This window comes from Schistocerca piceifrons, chromosome 11 (genome assembly GCF_021461385.2).
Source record: "Schistocerca piceifrons isolate TAMUIC-IGC-003096 chromosome 11, iqSchPice1.1, whole genome shotgun sequence".
Taxonomy (NCBI): domain Eukaryota; kingdom Metazoa; phylum Arthropoda; class Insecta; order Orthoptera; family Acrididae; genus Schistocerca; species Schistocerca piceifrons.
Window position 1 is genome coordinate 158,647,521 of NC_060148.1, and position 24,991 is coordinate 158,672,511.

At 38.9% G+C, this 24,991-nt stretch overlaps 1 protein-coding gene across 1 annotated transcript in view; it reads left to right on the top strand.

The window, feature by feature from the left end:
• The window catches only part of LOC124719889 (zinc finger protein 726-like), a 609,944-nt gene that overhangs the window by 155,399 nt on the left and 429,554 nt on the right, over positions 1–24,991 (top strand). The gene's annotated exons all lie outside the window — the stretch shown is intronic.

The following is a 24,991-nucleotide window of genomic DNA, read 5'->3' on the forward strand; positions in this document are numbered from 1 at the left end:
ATGTGTGTCAATTTGTACCTCTCTATCTGCATTATTCCACGATTTATTCAGTTTTCAAATTTATACTGACTTTTGGATCACCCGGTAGATTTATAACTTGAAACTGTAGCATCTGGGCTGCATGACCGCCATGGTGGGTATATGGCTAGTCGTGACAGGTCACAATGTCTGCAATTCACTACCCTGGGCCTCGTTTCAGTGGGATGGTGGAGGTTGTCGTGATAGTCCGTCATGGAAACCGTACTGGATATATAGTCCCTATATTTCCTATGAAGCTACTGCAGTGGAGGTGGTGCAGGGGAGATGTCAACCATCCTTCGTGATGTATTCTTACTTCAGTCTGCAGAGGCCTTCTGGTGTCATCAGTGGCGCATAGAACAGACAGTGCATTGCATATTCCCTCGGGCAATGATGACATCAAATGGAATAGTGCGGTCAGCACAATAGCAGAAGTGCTAGCGCCAGCTGCTGTGCAGCAGCCAGTGGTGGACAGAAAATTCAGTCACAGCAGCTGGTCTGTTTCTGCTGCTCAGTTTGAAGCATACTGGGGCAGGTGGAGTCAAACCACAGCACCCAGCATGGTTGACAGCAGTGCTGTGTCTCTGCTCAGGATGATGAACAGTGGCATTGTCTTCCTGCTGAGGCTGTGACGACTGGACAGCTAGAAGGCCCAGTCTCAAACCCCCATGCCGCTAGGAAGACGAGTAACGTCTGTTGGCAAATACCAAGTGGGTGTCACACCAGTGGAGAAGTACCATGTGGACACCATCCAGACTTAGCAGGAGCAGACATGTGGCTATTGTAGATACAGTGATCGTCGCTTACTGATTCATCCCTATTTGAAGAGTGGTATGTACCTTCCCTCATAGCTAGCAGTTAGTGACGACCGCATAATGTCTGTTTGAGTTAAACTTGTATAATAGCAAGCCTGACCAAGTAGAGTTTTTGAAACCACAATGCTCCTGGTCACTACAATATAATAGGCTGGAGGTGCCAAGAAAATCTGATGGACAGACATGAGATCATTTGTCCCAGCTTTCCCATCATCTTCGCACCTACAGAAGCCCTGCTTGTGCCATAACATTTAGCGATTCCTTTTTTCAGAGGCTCTGCGAGGTGTCATCTACAGCGCCAGCTTACTGAATAATTATTATTGCCTCAGTATGCTTTGTGTTTGAGAGGTCCTGAGACACCCACCTATGACATCATTTGACTGCTTTGGTTGCAGGAGCTGTTTGCTATGAAAGATGGAACTATGGCGCAACAAAACACAGCATACTCATGTATACTCCATGACAGATGGAATAACAACATAAATAGATGAAGAAAATAATCTTTGTAATAACAAAGGCACAAGGTACACCCACAAAATACTTCTTTGAAGCAAAATGAAAAGTAAATTGCTTGTAACCAAGGGATAGAGTATAATAGTTTTTATTTACTGCTGTAGTACAGGAACTCGCTTTTTTTTAAAGAAATGAGGCTAATTCATTCAAATTTTCACTGTAATGTCCTGTTTAAGATTTGCTTTTACCTCAGGATCACAACAACTTCGCAATGTACTCATCTTAATATCATTACCATAACAATCTAGAAAACATTTTAAAAGCTTTCCTGAATATCGTTAGTATCATCATTTTATAAAACTCCTAAAACAACATAAATTTTCATAAAACCTTAAAAAATCGTGAACATAAGAGTCATCATAAAATTTTCAATGCTCATTCCACTCTTTCCAGCTCACAATACTCACATCAAGAATGATGGAACATGTCACATGAAATTTACGTTGTCATAATTTTCAAGACAATCAGCTGATAATCAAGGGGGGATTCTAAACACAAGAAATTAGATGTTTGTGGATTACAGCATTCTGAATGACAACATCAGATACCAGTGTAAACAGGCCATGTTAACAGGCATGGACTCCACTGTCCATTGCCAGGATCGAACATGGGTTCCCTGCTAGGCGTGAGGAAGAGGATGGTCAGGTGTCTTCATGGATGGCTCATGATGACAAAATAACAACATTTATTACTCATCTGCCATATATTGGTTGTAGGCCGTCTGGACGAGGTTTGCTTCCACTCACCTGGCTGCCCTATGCTGGGTCTGTAGCTGCGCTGGCATAACTCGGAACTGCTGCCTCGACAGTGGCGCTCCGGCCTAGCTGGATCATACTTGCGACAGCTAGAACCATGTACCACGGGCCTCCCTTTGATCATGGCTCTGGGGCTATCACAAGTGGCGGCTGTCTGGTGTCGGAAGACCAGGGTCCCTGTCTCAGGCAGAGGTCACAGCGTTTGTGGTGGCAGTGGCCCAGGACGATGGTGACACTGCGTTACGACAATGCACCCCAAGCGTTGACTGCCATGACAGGCTCCTGTCTGTTGATAGCGTCTGACGATAGTTATGGCGGCGGCGTCACTCTGGCGCCATCTAGGTGATGACCTGCACTACGATGATGACTATTACGATGATTGCGATGGCAGTGATCACTCCGAACTGGTGTCTGCAGTAAGTGACACACACTCCGCGTTCCAACACTTCACGATGGTCGATGTTGACCAGCTGACTACCGGTCCTTAAATATTGCGTTCAGCCACTGACGCCTGCAATTATGCTTCCCCAGTAGGTCGGTGGAATATTATGGTGTTGCTTGGCTGTCGTAACTGACTTGATTACTGCCCTCGATATTGACACCAAGGCGTGCAGCGAGCTGGATGGTTACACAGCATTCTCTTTTGTGTTGCTGAACTCGCCGCTCCTCCGACTCAATTACACATCGGTATCATACCATTGATCGGCGCAATAGAATGTGACACATATATGACTTCTGGTTCCCAGGATTTCTGCACATTGTAAATAACTTCATTACAGTAAAAGTCCTTCCTTTATCCATCTTAATCGCTTTAATCATTCGATCCTCTACACTCCCAACCTCTAAGGAAAGAATGTGTTTCTTCATTCTGCTTTTACATCTATTAACACAATGACTCCATTTACACAATTTTGAACCGTCTAACAACTGTATCATATTTACACAGTCTACTTCCTCTGAATCTATATAATGTGGCTTGTCACTACTAATTTCACTACAGTTCTCTCTCTTATAAACAATTGTTCCTTGTGGTCCTTGAGCACACTTAGTCTTTGGTTTCATGAATGTTCACTCATTACACTCCCGTGCTATTGTGATCGGTTTAAAACCGTATTCTGAAGCTTGGGAGGGTTGGAATTTGAGCAACTCTTCTCTTGAAAAAGAAACAAATAACTATGATAACCACAAGGAATACACAAGTGGCTGGTGTTAATGAAGCAATGACTACCAGTTGCTGCTGCTACTTATTTCTGTCCCAGATCCATGCTCGAGGTCCTAGCATATACTGATAATTCCCTATGTTATCCTGTTTCCTTCACTTTAATTTTTCCTTTTTCTTCTCCTCACCCACAGTTTCTCTCCCCCAGTCTATGGAATCTACGATCAGACTAGGCAAATTGCCCATATCCCCTTAAACAGCATAATTCGGCTTCTGTGACTATCGAAGGGCAGGTGGAGAGCTGCAATTTAACGTTAACCAGCAACATCATCTCTGTTGACTGGTGGGGGCTGTTATGCTGTGACACAAACTTCTTCGTTTTCCCCTTCGGCACATAAGGATTCGTTAACATGACCCAGTGTCTTGCATGGTACTTAGGTAACACTGATTTCACATCATGTGCTCTTTCCTGTTTCTTTAAAACCTTTGTATTCATTTTTTGCCTTTGTCTCCAGATAAGTTTCACTCTCTTAGCAAAATCCTTCACTGACAAGGTGTCTCCTTGTGGCAGAGCTATGCAAAACTCGAAGGGTTGGCATCTTGCGCCGAAAAATTACTTCTTATGGAGACAACGCTGTGCTCTGGTAAATCCAGGTAGACAAAGATGCAGCTGGACATCAACAGGTCTTTTAACTCCTGGAACGCCGCCTCACGCTTATCTGTCCAATGAAACTTCACTCCTTTCTGTAGCAGCTGCGTGAGAGGTCTTCCAATTTCTGGCCATTTCGCAACATACCCATGGTAAAAATTTGTGAGCTGCAGATAAAATTGCAACTCCCTAACCTTGGTGGGTGTTGGAAAATTTTAAACGACCTCAATTAGCTATGGTTCATTACATATTCTGTCTTGCCCTACAATATGACCCAAATACTGAACTTCTTGCAATACAAAATATTTCTCTAAACTGAACATTAACCATGCTGGACACAGACGATGAAACACTTCACGCTATCATTCCAAATGTTCATAAATACTCTTTGGATACACGATTATGTCATCTAGGTATACCATTCGCTGGGTACATTGGTTGCACTAGGGGATCAAATCCAACCCACCCAGACAAAGCTCCCTCGAATCCGTTATACTTTAGTTTAATATCACCATCTTCAAAACACTGAAAGTCCAATCCATTTATTATTTTATTAAACCTGTCTGGCGAAATAATTTTAAATTTAGTATCAAGCTACACATAATTTCTCATTTCAGATCTAGTATTTAAATAGTTAAATCCCATAATGTAATACAATTCATTTTTCGCTAGCTCACCGATCTTTATAAACCAATCAGAATTGCTAGAATTATTCATCCTCTTCAGTAGACATCCATTCATATAGATTTGAAAAAATATTCAAAATTTTCCCTCAAAATTCTAATCTGATCATCATATCTTAAATTTTTCTTAACATACATGAATATGTAGGAAATTGTATTTTTCGGAATTTTATCATTAAAAGTGGCAACTAATTTCATTGTAGTTTTCTGTGTGGGTAACAATTCATTCTCCTAGTCATATTCATAACAAAAAGTAGGATAATTTTCAATAAAACTGAACGGATTTACACTGACATTGTCTTTCAATTGAGTAACTCTCTTAAAATCGAGGAAAGCATCATATGCTTTCAGATAGTTATTTGGTGGGTCAAGATTCCGAAATTCTTGAGGAAAACTTTCATTTCTTCCGTTTTCCACATAGAAATTTTGTAATTTAACATGATTGATTAAAGAAGAATCAATTATTTGATTACTTTTTTCGATTAGTTTGGAAAACAACGAAAACAAAGGAAGGCATATCAAATTCTGAAGAATTATAATAATTAGTAATATCTAGTTCAAAATGTCTTTTTCCTTCTCATCTGGCTATTGCAACTATTTGTGATTCAAAGAAAGAAATTTTTTAAATTTTTTAGTCTTTCTTCTTTTAGTTCTAATGAATATTCTGGTTAATACTTTACAAGAAGAACACGAATTTCCATGGATTCTACTACAACTTTTCCTTTTTTTTGTAAGTATATCTTTTAATTCAATTCCAGCATCGTTTTTATCAGCTCATATGAGAATAGCATCTCAGCACTTGAACTCCAAGGAAAAATTACATCACTTCTTTATAATCTTTGAAAAATCAACCAAACAAATCCATTGGAAAAGTACTTCATTTTTCTCAGTTTTTATCTTACCATTGTTGAGGATATGACCTTCCACAGTTAACTCATCGCCTGTAGTCGAATCTTATATCATAAGGACAAATGAAGAAATGAATGGATGTTCCATTCCAGATATAATATTGTTTCCTTTCTATATAGTGATGACCTCAAACAACTCTCGCCACATAATAATTTTTTATTGGATTTTCCATCACATGATAGATAATCTGTAACATCAGCTACGATAATACTAAAACTTAAATATAGTTGTGTGTGGTATGGATGAACCGATCCACCTTCAATATTCACATTAATCTCTGTTTCTTAATGGAGACATTTAGATTATCTTTAGTCTTTTCATTGAGTAAGAATCAGTAAAACTGAAAACTCTCGATTTTGTTCATGATTTAATAAGAATAAAATTTATCAAGACATTTCTAAAATTATTGTTATATAAGCACCATTAAAGTTAATCAAATTCTCATTTTCATCAGTTGTAGTTATTTTTAAATTTCGAATTGAGTAAAAAAAAGTAATATTTAAGGGATAATGTGGTTCATGAATTATTAGTCTACCAAATTCTGCATTAGGCTTCAATGAGGTAATAATATCAGTTTCTTGATGAAAACGATCAGTATGCTTTACAAACATTCCGAAAACTGAATTAAAATTTGTATTTATTAATTCAAATGGAATAATTTTAGGATCATCATTAGCAAGTCTTTTCATTAGCCTCAACAATTTTTTTCATAAATCCCAGGACACTATTGATAATATCTTTTATATCCATATATAACTTAACATCAATCTCAAGGACAGTCTGTTTAAACTTTCATCAGCTTGAATGTGAATACTAGGCTTTTTGGAATGAATAAATTATTCTACGTTTTTCAAACTATACTGGCCAGTTGGAAGTTCTGTCGTTTCTCCATCACAATATAATTTATTATTTATCAACATAATATTTGGACTTACAAAAATTGAATAAAAGCGAACCAATGCAATATTACTAAAGCTGTTTTGTATAGGTACAGTTAATCTTTTTTCAGACAGATGAATTACCACTCAATTGAAATAATCTGCTCATTTAGTATTAACAATTTATTTAATTAATTGAATTGTGATTGGGAACCAGAAATAAGAATTCCAGAGAAGAAATCAATAAGTAAACATGGTAAACTTTTATCAAATTCTATTTGATGTGCAACCATAGGAGCAAGTGGTAATCCTAAAACAACATTAATGATCGATCATTATATTCTAGTACTGGGATGGTTGAACTGGAATAAAATTAATCATTTGTACATTTCCTCTAAAAGTTAGATCAACTGAAATATCGTGAATGTATTAAAAAGGTGTAAAAAAATGAAGATGAGTGTAACAAAAATATTACTAGTTTTATTGAAAATATTGGAAGAAATTATTCCATTAGATCAATGTCAAGAAAATTCAGTACTCGTATTTGAAGACTTCATTCTTGAAAATCAGAATATAATTAGGGAATATTTTACTAGAGGAAGACATAGAGGACTTGATTGCTTTTATTTGGTTCAAACTTACTCCAAAATAACGAAACCATTAGTCAGAGATAATCTTAATTCTTTAAATATCCTTAGACAAGATGACACAAATGTAAATCATATTTATCATGAGTTCGTTGCTGGTGATTTAAAGTTTGTTGAATTTATAGAATTGTGTAGTAAATGCTGGAATGATCAATTTGGATTTTATACGATAGACATGACTCAAAAAGCGAATGAAGTAAAGTTCAGAAATAAAATACAACATTTCATAACAACATAAACGTTAAACATAAACATAAATATTAAACATAGATGTTAAAAATGTTTAGTTAATATTTTTCCATCTGTATTAAACGTTTGCAATCTATGATGAAGAAGTAGTTAAAAAAGATAGTCGAAATAGAACAGTAGAAGAACAGTTAAGAGAAGAGCTTAAAAAATGGAAGAAACAACCAAGAACAGAGTATGAAAAATATAATAAAGAAGATCATCTGGTTATCGATGCAATTGAAAAAGTTAAACAAAGTATTGAAGGTTTAGGTGATAATGTTTTGAAAGCTGTTGAAGAAAATAGACAAGTTGAAAAGCAAATGGTTCCTAATTCTGATTATCAGTTAGAAGAATTTAATAATATACCGCCAATTAAAGAATATGGAAGTCCACACTGTGACTGTACATTAAGTGAATCAGAAATACAAGATTTATTAATGAAGAGACAGAAACAAAAAAGGATAAACATGTTAAACAAATAAGTGTAGGTGAAAGAATGATAGAATATATTAATCACAGTGAAGATAAGATTTTTGGATTAAGACTGGTTGCTTTATTTAAATTCGTTGATAAATTACCAGTAAAATTCGATGGAGCTAAATAAACCATTGGTGATAGGAGATATGAAGAAAAAGATGGATTAACAAATCCTTTAACTAAAAAGCAGGTAAGTATAGAAGAGATCAATACATTGTATAAAGGTTCTCATTTATCAAATTATGCAGATATATTATACTATTCAGGAGCACTAAATTCTGATAATAATCCAAATAAAATAAAATCGAATAGACGAAATAATTGCAAATATTTGATAAAGGAAATTTTTAATGAATTTTTTCCAGCACTGAGGCAAAAATTTAGATGAGTCATTGAAAAGTGAGGGAGTAAAAGTTGGTGAAGTCTTAGTAAAAAAATATTTCAAAAAACCAATCGAATATGTCTAAATGAATTATGTTCATAAATTAATTGACAGAAATAAAAATTATCACAATGAAAAGGTGGGAATAATGCTAATGTTGACAAATAAAGTTAGTGACGTAGGTTCCAAGTGCTACTCTGAGATGAAGAGGTTAGCACAGGAAAGGAATTCGTGGCGGGCCGCATCAAACCAGTCAGTAGACTGATGACCAAAGAAAAAAAAATGAAACACAGAAATGGCAACTGGTTTTAAAACAAAAGGCACAATGACGACTTCTGTCCTGGGGGAGTAACGCTTCAAACAGTCTGTGATTTAAACATTTCTTCTGACACAAGTACTACATTTTGATGCATCACAGAAGGAGTAATGTAACACTTCGACCTTTACATTCACGATGAAATACAGGAATTAAAACGGGGTTGAATACAAAAGGCACAATGCCAACTTCAGTATCGGAGGAGTAACGCTCCAAACAGTCTGTAACTGGAAATCTCCTGCGAGTCCAGTAGTAGATTCCGATGCAGCACATCAGGTTTACTGCAACCCTTGGACATTCACATAGACGATGAAACACCGGAAATGCATCAGGATTGAACACAAAAGGAACGATGCAGACTTCTGTCCAGGGGGAGTATCGCTTCAAACTTTCAGTGCTTGGAATCTTTCCTGTGAGTCCAGTATTAAATTCCGATGCACCACGGCAGGTTTAGTGTATCCCTTGGACTTTTACATTGACGATGAAACACAGAAATTGCATCGGGATTGAATACAAAACGCCCAATGCCCACTTCTTTCCAGCAGAGTAACGATTCAAACAGTCTGTGATTGGAAATTTTCTGGGAGTCCACCAGTAGATTCCGATGCACCACAGCAGCTTTACAGTAACCCTTGAACTTTACATTAACGATGAAACACAGAATTTTCATCGTGATTGAATACAGAACGCATAATGCCAACTTCTGTCTGGGGGAGGAACGCTTCAAACAGTCTGTGCTTGGAATTTTTCCTGGGAGTCCAGTATTAGATTCCGATGCACCACGGCAAGTTTACTGTAACGCTTGGACTTTTACATTGACGATGAAACACAGTAATTAAAATGGGGTTGAATACAAAATGCACAATGCCGACATCTGTCCAGGGAGAGTAACGCTTCAAACAGTCTGTGCTTTGAACCTTTCCATGGAGACCAGTATTAGTTTCCCATGTACCACTGGAGGTTTACTGAAGCTCTTCGACTTTCATGTTGACGAAGAAACAGAGAAATTGTATCGGGATTGAATACAAAGACACAATTCCGACTTCTGTCTAGAGGGAGTAACGCTTCCAACAGTCTCTGTTAGAAACATTCCTGGGAGACCAGTATTAGGATCCGATGCACCACTGCAGGTTTACTGTAACCTTCGACTTTCACAGTAACGACGAAACACAGATATTGGATCGGGATTGAATACAAAAGGCACAAATCCGACTTCTGTCCATAGGGGGAGACGATTCAGACACTTTGTGCTTTTAACCTTTCCTGGGAGACCAGTATTAGACTCCGATGATCCACTGCAGGTTTAAAGAAGTCCTTCGACTTTCATATTGACGATGAAACATTGAAATTGCTTCGGGATTGAGTAAAAAATGCACAATCCGCCTTCTGTCCAGGGAGAGTAACGCTTCAAACAGTCTGAGCTTTGACCTTTCCACAAAGACAGGTATTGGATTCTCATGAACCACTGCAGGTTTACTGAAGCCCTTCGTTTCTCTCACTGACAACGAAACACAGAAATTGGATATGGATTGAATACAAAAGGCACAATTCCGACTTATGTCCAGGGTGAGAAACGATTCAAACAGCTTGTAATTGTAACCTTTACTGGCAGTCAGGTAGCATATTCCGATGCACCACTGCAGGTTGACTGTCACCCTTTTACCTTCACATTGACGATGAAACATAGAAATTGCATCCTGATTGAATACAAAAGGCACAATGCCGACTTCAATCCAGGAGGAGTAACGCTTCAAACAGTGCTGCTTTTGAACCTTTCTTGGGGGACCGAAATTAGATCCCGTTGCAGTGCGGAAGGTTTAATGTAAGCTTTCAACCTTCACAAGCATGATGAAGCAAGTAAATTGCATCGGCACTGAATACAAAGGTCACAATGCCGATATTTGTCCACGGGAGTAACGCTTCTAACAGTCTACATCTCTACATCTACATCCATACTCCGCAAGCCACCTGACGGTACGTGTTGGAACCTTTCCAGGGAGACCGTTAATAGATTCCTATGCACCACGGCAGGTTTACTGAAACGCAGAAATTGCACTGGGATTGAATACAAAAGGCACAATGTCGAATTCTGACCAGGGGGAGTAACGCTTCAAACAGTCTGTGCTTTGAACCTTTCTTGGGGGACCAGTATCAGATTCCGTTGCATCACATCAGGTGTACTGTAGCCCTTGGACCTTCACCTTGACGATGAAATACAGCAACAGCATCGGGATTGAATACAAAAGGCACAACGCCGACATTTGTCCAGGGGACAGTCTGTGTTTGGAACCTTTTCTAGGAGTCCAGTAGTAGATTCCGATGCTTCACTGCAGATTTACTGTAACGCTTCTATTTTCACATTGACGATGAAAAACAGAAATTGCATCGGGATTGAATACAAAATGCACAATGGCGACATCTGACCAGGGGAAGTAACGCTTCATAGAGTATGTGGTTGGAACAGTTTATGAAAGTACAGAGGTAGATTCCGATGCACCACTGCAGTTTTGCTGTAACGCTGTTACCTTCACATTGACGATGAAACACAGAAATTGCATCGGGATTGACTACAAAGGGCAGAAATCGGTCATCTATCCAGAGGGAGTAAAGCATCAAACAGTCTGTGTTGGATACATTCCTAGGAGACCAGTATTAGATTCCGATGCAACACGGAAGGTTTACTGTAACCCTTGGACCTTCACATAGACGATGAGCACAAAACTTTCATTGGGATTGAATAGAAAAGGCACAATGTCGACTTCTGTCCATGGGGAGTAACGTTTCAGACAGTCTGTGCATTGAACCTTTCCTGCGATTCCAAGGAGTAGTGTCCGACAGACCACTGCAAGTTTACTGTAACCCTTTTTAGCTTCACATTCACGATGGGACACCGAAATTGTATAGGGATTGAACGAAAAGGCACAGTGCCGACTTCCGTCCAGGGGAAGAGACGAATCAAACAGTCTTCGTTTTTAAACTTCCCTGGGAGTCCAGTAGTGGTTTCCGATGCATCACTGCCGTTTTACTGTAACGGTTTCACCTGCACATAGACGATGAAACACAGAAATTTCATCGCGATTGAATATAAATGGCACAATACTGACTTCTGTCCATGGGGAGTAACGTTTCAAACAGTTTGCTCTTTGAACCTTACCTGGGAGTCCAGGAGTAGATTCCGATGCAGCACTGGAAGTTTACTGTGCCATTTTTTTTTTTTTTTGCTTCAAATTGACGATGGAACACCGAAATTCTACAGGGACAGAACGAAAAGGCACAATGTCGGCATCTGTCCAGAGGGAGTAACGCGTCAAACAGTCTGTACTTGGATCATTTCCAAGGACATCATTATTAAATTCCTATGCAACACGGCAGGTTTATTGTAACCCCCTGGACCTTCCCATTGACGTTGAAACACAGAATTGCATCGGGATTGAATACAAAAGGCTCAATGCCTACTTCTGACCAGGAAGGGTAACGCTTCAAACTGTCTGTGCTTTGAACCTTTCTTGGGGGACCAGTATTGGATTACGATGCACTACGGAAGGTTTAATGTAAGCCTTATACCTTCATATTGAAAAGTCTCCTTAGAAAAATTAATGAATTACTGTGCTGGTAAGCCTCTACGTTATTTGATTTTCAAACAGCTGAGTAGAACTGATCGTACTCAGACATTTCGCTCTTTACCTATTCCGATCAACACTAAACTGACACAAAATATTTTTAGCGCAATACAGTCTGACATTCAATAATCCCTACACAAGAATGGCCCTGACTAACATTAACCTATACCTTTCACAAATCACTTACCTCACAAAAATCTTCGTTACTCGAACTACTGCAATACAGCGAGCGCCACTACTGCCAGCTAAATAAAAGATTCTAACTACCGGAGGCACTAACTACTGATGGGCCTAGTTAGCAAATGAAAGATTTTGTTAGAGAACAAACAATGTATTTACCTTAATATTGTTCAAAAGTCATAATATATATATCTGTCCATGATATCCAATATTACAAATTTACTCTTTCTGGTGGACACACGTCCAGATCGTCCGCTCTCAAAATTCCGCCATCTCTCTCCCAACATCCACCACTGCTCGCAGCTCACCTCCAACTGCGAAACGCTACGGGCTGTTAACAGCCAACAGCCCAACACTACAATAGCGAATATTACGACAATGCCACCCAGCCACAGACTGCACACAGCACAGCCAGTGACTTTCATACAGAGCACCACGGGGCGTTACCAATATAAAAACCTAAACAGCCTACTTTACATAGTCCCCATGCTCCCCACAAAAAAATTTACAAATTGTTTTGGGCACTGGCCAATACATATTTGTTAAAATTTTTTCACAATTACAATAACAAAGATATCCAATGCACACACTTATTGATACAATGTTGGTCAAAAGCTAAAATTTTCTCACAGTCCATGAAGACAGTCCTTATCATTCATCACAGTAAAATTGCAGTGTTTTTTTTCTCAAAGTCTGAGCAGTAAAAGGAAATGCACACGGAAGTAGTGGATTTCCATGCAGTCTTGACTAAGTAGTGTTGTCCTTCCAACGGAAAGGCAGTGCTGACTCTTGACATGCAGACAGGTAATGGACCACAACAGAGCAAACCCACAGCAGAGTCAGTCGAAGTTTTGAAGAATATTGGTAGGTAGGTCATCACAGAGCAGAACACTGTAGTCCTGTTAGAGATTACAGTATTGGTGGGTCACCAGAGGTGCAGACCCACTGTATTCCTTGTAGAAATAGTGGTATTGGTGAGCTATCAAAGATGCAGACCCACTGTAGTCCTTGTAGAGGCGGCCAGCAGCCATCTGTTGCGACTGTGCAGGTGCATAATCACCATCAAAGAGTCTTACCAACAATATAGCAAGTCCATAAACCACCACTTGGGCACTCACAAAGTTTTTGGAACTGTCCTTAGAACCAGCAATGGTGTTAACCAGTCCCTTGCTGAATTATTAACACACGTGCAAACACTAACAGTCCTCTTTTTTTCACATATTGTGCATACACTATGACCAACAGAAATGTGTGCAGTGAAATGAATGCTTACAAGTTACTTAATTTGATAAACTGGTGTCAATTACAATTTTGTAACATGAGAATACAATAACAAAGGTACAAACTACATCATTAAATAACATAATAACACAGATAACATTTCTAGTAGTACAGGCTTTACAAAACAATAGAAATAACCATGTACATTAGTTTTATAGGATTTATGACATAAGTAAATAAATAAAATAATGAGAATGGTTTTTGAAACATTAATTTCACACATGAGAATTGAAACAGAACAGAATTAATAATGTTTAAACATCTTTACAAAGTAAATAACATATTATTAATGCAAGTTATATTTGAGGATAACAGTATTCCTCATCATAGTGAATGTAGTTTAGTACTAGAAAAATTCTACAACATATATCTTATTAGCTAAACACATAAAGACAGGAAAAACACAAATACACAAGAGTACACAAACACATAGCAGAATAACACAGGAGGGAAGCATAGGGTTTGTTTTCAGTGTAACATTTGGTACTGCAGTCCAACCCAAAACTTCATTCCATAGATCTTTCGTCTTGTTTCAACATTTGTTTCCACCAAAAAAATCCTATCCAAGCATGCTTTCTGTATTTATATGTTCACATATTTCTTACCTCATTATCTATTTTTCTTTACCTTACCTCATCATTTATTCCCAAGAAAATCTTACCTAAACCTGTTGTCCCTAAACCCTACTTTTTTGTTCATATCCTCTTTCAAAATACTTTTTTGCCCAAACCATTTTATTATGGCTTCTCAATGTATTTCTTCCAGTTCATCACAACTCGTTCTCTTATATAGCCTACCCCATCTTAAGCTTACTTAAATCTACTGAGCTCAGATGCTAAACTAAGGGACGAGGCAATGCAGCAGCACAAACAATTAACACAAACAGCAATGACAAAAAAAATGGAAATTGGCAAAGCAAGCAGCAGTATATCTAAATTAGCAAAGCAAATGCAACATTACAACTAATATAAGGCAATGTGCAGCAAATAAGAAAAATAAATCAGTAGTAAAACTGGCTTAACAGAGTAATAGAAAGTGAAATTCAGTAGCACTATGCTTGGCAAACAGCAGCAGCAAATGTAATAACTTATATCTAAACATGACGAACCTACAAGCAGAAAAAATAGTACAGTAAAGACAACAATGCAGATAAGGGAAATTTATATTCACATCTTAATGTCTATGTAATTAAAGTGGTGCACCACAAAAACTTATTCTACAAAAAATATTACCAACTACTTAAAAGAAAATTATGTATGCAGTTACTGTTATTAGTCCCTTCTTATTGTTCTTACCTTTCCAAGTGCTCCTTTTTCGAAGAATGTGAATCATAAAATTATTATTTAATAGATCTGTTGACAGAAAGTGTTCACATTACGAAATGCATTTAATTTTATTTTATAAAACCAATGCTGCAACACAGCTGGAAACCAGATATCAAATGAAATAAGCAACTATGTACAAAGTAAAACACAAAAATATCATTCAGTAGTCATGTGGCATTTCACAAGTTAGTAGAAATTCTCTCAACTCTCGTAGAAAGACGCTTGTCACAATCAGGTGTGCAGATGTAAGTATCTTTCCAAACAATGAGTGTGTCGTATTTGCAATGCTTTCTAGAAAGGAATGGCAATAGCGAGGTTAATGGCCTCTCCTTTATTTGTTGTGCCTCTGAAAGGCACGGCTTTTTTTCCAGGCAACTGTCGCATAGCATGGCGCCTACAGTGCAATACATCAAGGTCACTTAGCTTTCTCACCGAAATATTTACGACAGCAGTTTGCACTACAGTGACAGTCTCATGTAAAAAATTTCACAGGTCGAGAATTTGCCTTGCAAATGTGTAGAAACAAAATCCTATAAATATAACAGTGTCCATAAAGTTTTGGCAGCATTGTGATAACTAACATTCACATACGTACACACATTTCATAACTCTTAAAGTACGATTCATGGTTTCCAACATCCTTTTCACAAATCAGAGTCCCTAACCACTACTCCTTATTCCTTATCTTATTAAACATATACATATTCGTCAACACTTCTTCAATATTTCATCATAATAAATACATAGCATAATCGAATTCCTCATATAGCATCTGCTTATTGATCATAAACATACCTCAACAGCACAATACACATTGTCATCGTAATAATAACATCATAAAAACTCGGCGAAATCTCAAAAACGTCGTAGCTTTCCGCAATAATTTAAAAACCTAAAAAAATTCTCTGATCATTTCAATAGTGTCATCTACCTCAATCGTACTTTAAAAATCATGATCCCGTATCAAATATATCATTCAAAGCTCTCATAGTATCAAAATGGTTCCGAAAAAATATGAACAGTTCACAAAGTACAGGCAAATACAATTTCATAAGTGTGAAGTTATCCAACAGTGTAATTACATAACCATCTGTCACTGATGTAGTAAAGTAAATGTTTGTCTCTCTCAGTTAAATGATCAGATAGCTGTGTAATTTATGTGTCAGAGAAATATGGTACCGATGTGTGAAGTTGTATAAGCAAATACCATATTAGCTAGGTCTCCTTGGGCTTGCCAGACACATGGTACACAAAGTAGGCTTTTACCCCCCCCCCCCCCTGAGAAATAATGTAATTATACCCTCAGGTGTTACAGATTACAGCAATGGAATGAAATGTATCACAGAAAACTCTTTGTAATTCAAAAATATTTAAAAGTAAATGTTTTAAGTACAAAATTAATCACTCAAATGCGTGTCCAGCAGCGCTAAATGTGCGTCTTGCTGTAAGATAATTCTGTGGAAGTGTCGTAGTTATCGTCCTCTGTAAGCAAAGTTCTGCTGAAGTCAATGTACTCACCTCATCATAAACAAAAGTGAAATGCTTTGCGTATAAATATCGTAGTTATTATGCTTATTGCTGTGATGAAGAAACTACTGTACAGTAACGTATTGCTGTGATACGGAAAAGGCTGTCTCATTGTAGCTGAACCACAAAAGTTACTACTAAAACATGTTTTACTTTCCAGAAGAATTCAGAAAAACTGTGCAGATATAAAACAGATACACCGCAAAAGCAACAATGTAAATTTTGTCACACATTAGTAGCGTCGTGATATAGTCGTGTAGCTGTCAAATAAACTAACCACTGTGTCATCTGGTATCTCTCAGAAAGCACTTTAAATCCAGAATGTATTTTCAAGTAACTCAAAGTGTTACATTAAAATCTCATTAACAGTACCAGTATATGTTCTAAGTATGTAAGCCTTATAGTCGTAACGTAATCGTGCAACTAACAAGCAAGAATGTACACACACAATAACACTGTCGTCAGTTCACTATAACAACGCATTTGTAATACTTCTCTAAATAAGTTGCCCAGTTTCTTGACTGGATAGTTAACTTTAAATCATTGTTGCATGTTAACAGTTTCTATGTGTGGCAAAGCATACTAGTAACGTGAAGTGAAAAATTTTATAGCAAAGACTAAGTTAAAAAGCAGGTTATCTCTCAATATGCGGTTTTACATGTGAAATGTGGTGTAATCCTGTACCTTTCCTCAGTACGCAGCAGATCAACTTGAACACAATTATCATGCGGTATACGTCGGTAAAGAATAGTGGAATTTTTCTTAGGGTTAGCGTCTATGTTATTTTTCTCTTAACCAGCCGGTGCACCTGGCTGCCTGCGGTGCGAGTCATTGTCCATCTCTTTGTTGGCGCGCATCGTTAGGATTAGGAGACCTAACTTCTGCAAATTCACCTTGTCGAGAGGGCCCTGCCCTGTTTGAATCCCACCAGTTCTGATGCAATTCAGGTCTGTCGTTAAGATTATATCGTCTGTCGTCATGTCGGTAGATTCCATAGTTTCATAGTTTCTTTCCTGTTGGTCACATGGTGGGGAATTTCTCCCTGAATCGCAACTGCGCAGTGGACCGTTGCGTCTGAAGTTATTCTGTCTCCCTTGATAATAATTGTTTTGGTTCCCATATTGTCTGTTTCTATGGTTCTCTCTGTCATATTCATTACTACGGAAATGCGATCTTTCTCTGTAACTATTACTACCCTGCCAACAGTTGTTAAACGGGTGGTGTCTGTTTTGATCACGATTTACGTTGTAAGAATAGCCTTGTCGTGTCCATTTATTATTTCTGTCATCGCGGAATTGTGATGGATGTGACCTTTAATTGTTGTGTTCCTGTTTTCGTGTCCCACGATTGTCAGTGTCAATTTGCAATTCTTGTAAGAGTCCCTGAAAAGCTTCAATGTCGTCTTTGCAACGTCCTGCCAAAATAATGTGTCGTAAATGTTCAAGCAATCTGATTAAGCAAATGCGGATGAGTTCTAAGGGGCTGTATGGGTTTGAAAGATACTGACTCTTATGTAACATGTCTTCGAAAATTCCGATTGTTCGAAATGTTTCGTGAATGACCGATCGCATTCTTACAGCTGGTTCATTCTCTAATGTGCTCCAATGACCAGTTGGGAGGAAAACAATGAGAGAATTGATGAAGCCATGCTTGTGGATGAATGTCGTTGCCAGAATTCTTAAATGTTCTGAATTTACGTGTAGTAATGAACAACTTATAGTCAAAATCATCATGTCGGCGAGTCGCATATCGGTCATTGTTACTCCGTTTCGATGGTTCAATCTCAAAATTCAGTGCGCCTTGCCAACTTCTTTCATAATTTTCGAAATGCCCTGTGTTACTATTTTGCGACTTTTCCGTATTTCTAAGTCCCTCTTCCCATGGAGCGCGAGTCTCCTCTGAAATATGTGATTCTTGTATTAACTGTGTCAACTGATCTCGTACTTCTCGGATTTCTCTTTTGTACTGTGTATTGATTTGATTTTGATGTTGTTTGAATTTTCTGATTTGTTCATAATCGTCTGTGTCAGTGAAGGCTACAGATCTTGTATCATTCAGATCATCATCTACCTTTGTAGATAAGTTAGTGAGCAGATCCGAAAGTTCGGCTACTTTATCCAATAGTGAACTTATTTCCTGAGTGTGTTTTTCTGAACCAAGTTTCAGAGTGTCCATTTGTGTTGAAATCGTATCTACTCTGTCCTTTAAGTCTTCCTGAGTTTTTGCAAGTTGCATAACCGAATCGGTAGATGCAACTGAGTCAATCTTAGCTTGCAAGGTGTCGTGATTTTCATAAACAATAGTTTGCAGTTCTTTTATGGCTGCTTCGTGATTCTGTAATGCATTTTCATGACGCGAAAAAATAGGTTGGAAATGCTCAAAAATTTGTGTTTTTACCTCATTACAGATTTTTTGACATTTCGATTCGATGTTATGTAACCCAGCAGTTAAACCTTCATGTGTTTGTTCAAGCGTGGTGTCTAACTTTTGAAGCTGTTGCTGTGTTTGTCTCTGATTTTGTTTCATTTGTTGCATTAATTGCAATAATAATGTATTATTGTCTGGAATCTGTTCCTCTATGCTTTTCGGCAGTGCATTTGCACCAGCAACATTCACATTTTGACGAGCAGAAAATGCGTCTTGACTTATTTGAGAAAACGGTGAGGACGCAAAAACTGAATCTACAATATTTGCAAGATTGTGTCCTGTCATTTCGGATTCCTGAGGCGAACTGTTGCCGATCGACAGATCGATAATGCTTCCCTGTGCACTAATTGTTTCACTGTCAACACCATTATTTGCTGCCCGCTACATTTCCCTATGCACAATTACCAAATTACTACTTTGAAACCGAGCGAGGTGGCGCAGTGGTTAGACACTGGACTCGCGTTCGGGAGGACGACGGTTCAATCCCGCGTCCGGCCATCCGGATTTAGGTTTTCCGTGATTTCCCTAAATCAGTCCAGGCAAATGCCGGGATGGTTCCTCTGAAAGGGCACGGCCGACTTCCTTCCCCATCCTTCCCTAATCCGATGAGACCGATGACCTCGCAGTCTGGTCTCCTTCCCCAAACCAACCAACCAACCAACTACTTTGAACATTAGTTAATTCATTAATCGGTGGCGCTGACACACTGCTTTCGTCTTCACTGTCATTTCTCAGTTTACTTTGGAGCATAGTATTTCGTTTTTCACACGCCATAATTGTCACTATGTTTCACACGATAACACAGAAAAGCAGAATTGGAAGAGTAAAATAAGAAAACAAATTAACATAGCACTGAAAATAATATCTAGTTAATTGCAAGCGCAGCTGCAGAATACTTGGTGCAAATCTACATGCATGCCACAAGTGTTTTACCGTACAACAATGAAAAACTACAACTACAAAGAAGATTCTCTCTACAATTACTCGCTAGCAATAAACAATAGCTACACTAATTACTAAAACTACAAGAAAAAATCAGAAGATTCCAGTGAGTTATCCTCGGCTAAGGGTCGACATATGAAACTTCCCCTTAGAAAAATTAATGAATTACTGTGCTGGTAAGACCCTACGTTATTTGATTTTCAAACAGCTGAGCAGAACTGAACGTACTCAGACATTTCGCTCTTTACCTGTTCTGATCAACACTAAACTGACACAAAATATTTTTAGCGCAACGCAATCTGACTTCCAATAATCCCTACAAAAGAACCTTTCACAAATCACTTACCTTACAAAAATCTTCGTTACTCGAATTACTGCAATACAGCAAGCGCCACTACTGCCAGCTAAATGAAAGATTCTCACTACTGAAGGCACTAACTACTGATAGGCCTAGTTAGCAAATGAAAGATTTTGTTAGAGAACAAACAATGTATTTACCTTAATAGTGTTCAAAAGTCATAATATATATATCTGTCCATGATATCCAATATTACAAATTTACTCTTTCTGGTGGACACACGTCCAGATCGTCCGCTCTCAAAATTCCGCCATCTCTCTCCCAACATCCACCATTGGTGGCAGCTCACCTCAAACTGCGAAACGCTACGGGTTGTTAACAGCCAACAGCCCAACACTACAACAGCGAATATTACAACAATGCCACCCAGCAATAGACTGCACACAGCACAGCCAGTGATTGTCATACAGAGCGCTACGTGGCGTTACCAATATAAAAATCTAAACAGCCTACTTTACAACATTGACAATGAAAAACGGAAATGGCATCTGGATTAAATACAAAGGGCGCAATGCCAACTTCTGTCAAGAGGAGTAGCGCTTCAAACAGTCTGTGTCAGATACCTTCCTGTGAGACCAGTATTAGATTCCGATGCAACACGGAATGTTATGTAACTGTTGGACCTTCACACTGACGATGAAACACAGAAATTGCAACACGACTGAATACAAAAGGCACAATGAAGACATCTGTAGAGTCAGAGAAACTCCTCAAAGAGTCTGTGCTTCGAACCTTACCTGGGAGACAAGTATTAGATTCTGATGCATTACGACAAGTTTATTGTAACCCAAGGAATTTCACATTGACGATGAAACACAGAAACTGCATTGGGATTGAATACAAAAGGCACAATGGCGACATATTTCCAGAGGTAGTAACACTGCAATCAGTGTGTGGTCGGAACCGTACCAGGGAGTCCAGTAGTATATACCGATGCACCACTGTAGGTTTACTGTAACGTCTTTTACCTTCTTATTGACGATGAAACATATAAATTGCATCATGATTGAATACAAAACACCAATGCCGACATCTGTCCAGGGGGAGTAACGCTTCATACAGTGAGTGGTTGGAACCTTTTCTGGGAGTACAGTAGTATATTCCGATGAACCACTGCAGGTTTACCGAAATATTTGGACCTTCACATTGACGAAGAAACACAGAAATGGCATCGCGATAGAATACTAAAGGCACAATGCCGATTCTGTCCAGGGGGAGTAACGCTTGAAACAGTCTGTGTTGGATACTTTCCTGGGAGACCAGTATTAGATTCCGATGCAACACGGAAGGTTTAATGTAACCCTTGGACGTTTACATTGACGAAGAAACTCAGAAATTGCACCGCGATAGAATACTAAAGGCACGATGCCGATTCTGTCCAGAGGGAGTAACACGTCAAACACTGTGCTTCGAACATTTCCAGGGACATCATTATTAAATTCCTATGCAACACGGCATGTTTATTGTAACCCCAGGGCATTCCCATTGACGTTGAAACACAGAATTGAATCGGAATTGAATACGAAAAGCTGAATGCCTACTTCTGACCAGGAAGAGTAACGCTTCAAACTGTCTGTGCTTTCAATATTTCTTGGGAGCCCAGTATTAGATTACGATGCCCAATGGAATGTTTAATGTAAGCCTTCGACCTTCATATTAATGATGAGACATGATAATGCATATACAAAAGGCACAATGCCGACAGTTCTCCAGGGGGAGTAACTCTTCATACAGTGTATTGTTGGAACTTTTCTGGTAGTCCAGTAGCAGATTCCGATGCACCACTGCAGATTTACTGTAACTCTTGGACCTTCCCATTGACGATGAAACACAGAATTTTCATCGGGACTGAATATCAAAGATACAATGCCGACTTCTGTCCAGGGGGAGTAACGCTTTAAACAGTCTGTTCTTTGAACATTCCCTGGGAGAGCAGTATTAGATTCCGATGAACCACGGAAGGTTTACGGAAACTCTTCGACCTTCACATTGACGATAAAACACAGAAATTGCCTCGTTATTGAATACAAGAAGCACAATGCCAACTTCAGTGCAGGGGGAGAAACGCTTCAAACAGTCTGTGCATGGAACCTTTTCTGGGAGTCCAGTATTAGATTCCGATTCACCACTGCAGGTGTACTGTAACCCTTAAACCTTCACATTGACGATGAAACACAGAAATTGCATCGGGATTGAATGCAAAAGGCACAATTCCGATTCTGTCCAGGGGGAGTAACCCTTCAAACAGTCTGTGTTGGATACTTTCCTGGGAGATCAGTATTAGATTGCGATGCAACACGAAAGGTTTACTGTAACCCTTGGACCTTTACATTGACGATGAAACACAGAGATTGCATCGGGACTGAATACAAAAGCCACGATGAAGACATCTGTAGAATCAGAGTAACTCCTCAGAGAGTCTGTGCTTTGAACCTTTCCTGGGAGTCAAGTATCAGATTCCGATGCATTACGGCAAGTTTACTGTAACCCTAGGAGTTTCACAGTGACGATGAAACACAGAAATTGCATTGGGATTGATTACAAAAGGCACAATGCCGACTTCTGACCAGGGGGAGTCACGCTTCAAACTGTCTGTGCTTTGAACCTTTCTTGGGAATCCACTAGTAGATTCTGATGCACCACTGCAGGTTTACTGTAAACCTTGTATCTTCACATTATGGAAGAAACACAGAAATTTCATTGGGATAGAATACTAACGCACAATGCCGATTCTATCCAGGGGGAGTTGCGCTTCAAACAGTCCGTGTTGGATATTTTCCTGGGAGGCCCGTATTAGATTCCGATGCGACACGGAAGGTTTACTGTAACCCTTGAACGTTTACATTGACGTTGAAACACAGAAATTGCTTCGTGACTGAATACAAAAGGCACAATGAAGACATCTGTAGAGTCGGAGTAACTCCTCAAAGAGTCTGTGCTTTAAACCTTTCCTGGGAGACCATTATTAGATTCCTATGCAACAAGGCAGGTTTACTGCAACGCTTGGTCTTCACATTGCCGATGAAACACAGAAATTGCATCAGGATTAAATGCAAAAGGCACAATGTCGACCTATGATTAGGGAGAGTAACGCTTCAAACTGCCTGTGTTTTGAACCCTTCTTAGGAGTCCAGAATTAGATACCGATGCATTGTGGAAGGTTTAATGTAAGGCTTCGACCTTCACATTGACGACGAAACAAGGAAATTGAATCGCGATTGAATACAAAAGGCGCAACACCAACTTTAGTCTAGGGGAGTAACGCTTCAAACATTCTGTGTTGGAACTTTCCCAGGGAGACCGGTATTAGATTCCTATGCATCACAGCAGGGTACTGTAACCCTTGGACCTTCACATTTTCCATGAAACACAGGAATTCCATCGTGATTGAATACAAAAGGCAAAATGCCGACATTTGTCCAGGGGGAGTAACTCGTCTTACAGTGTGTTGCTGGAACCTTTTCTGGGAGTCCAGTAGCAGATTACGATGCACCACTGCAGTATTACTGTAACACTTGGACCTTCCCATTGACGATGAAGCACAGAAATTTCATCGGGTCTGATTATAAAAGACACAACGCCAAATTTTGTCCAGGGGGAGTACCGCTTTAAACAGTCTGTACATTGATCCTTCCCTGGGAGACCAGTATTAGATCTGGATGAATCACGTGAGGTTTACTGAAACTTCTCGATCTTCACGTTGACGATAAAACACAGATATTGCCTCGGGATCTAATAAAAAAAGTACAACGTTTTCTGGGTGTCCAGTAGTAGATTCCGATGTACCACTGTAGTTTTACTGTAACGCTTTTACCTTCACATTGAAGATGAAAAACAGAAATTAGATCATGTTTCAATACAAAAAGGCCAATGGCGACATCTATCCAGGAGGAGTCACGCTTAATATAGTGTGTGGTCTTAACCTTTTCTGGGAGTCTAGTAGTAGATTTCGATACACCACTGCAAGTTTACTGTATTCCTTTTTAGCTTCACATTGACGATGGAACACCGAAATTGTATGGGGATTGAACGAAAAGGCACAATGCCGACATATGTCCAGAGGGAGCAACGCCTCAAACAGTCTGTGATCGGAAACCTTCCTGTAAATTAATTAGTATATTCCGATGCACCACTGCAGGTTTACTGTAACTCTTGGACCTTCACTTTGACGATGATACACAGAAATTGCATCAGGATTGAATGCAAAAGGCACAATGTCGACTTCTGGCCAGGGGGAGTAACGCTTCAAATAGTCTGTGCTTTGAACCTCTCTTGGGAGACCAGAATTAGATACCGTTGCATTGCGGAAACTTTAATGTAACCCTTCGACCGTAACATTCACGATGAAGTACAGAAATTGCAATGGGACTGAATGCAAAGTCACTATGCCTAATTCTGTCCAGGGGAGTAACACTTCAAACACTCTGTCTTGGATACTTTCCTAGGAGACAAGTATTAGATTTCGATGCAACACGGATGGTTTACTGTAACTCTTGGACCTTCACATTGATGATGAAACACAGAAATTTCATCGAGATTGCATATAAAAGGCACAATGCCGAATTCTGTCCATGGGGAGTAACATTTTAGACAATGTAAGCTATGCTCCCTGCCGCCGTTGGATAAGCAGCTGCAGCAGCAAGTCATATACTCTCAGCTCACTTATTTGTTACGTAGTTTAATTCTTAATTTCTTTGCGTGTTTTTGGTATTTGCGTTGTTTAATTCATAAATTTCGGACGTATTGTAGTATTTGAGAGTTGTAGCATCATGTATTAGTACCTGAGTAGTGAAAAATCGCGTAGTCTCCTTCCGCCGCCGAGCAGTGTGTCAGCAGTGCGCAATTAGCAGCATTACTGCATTTACTAGGCAGTCTTGTATTTTAATAACCGTTTAAATTTTG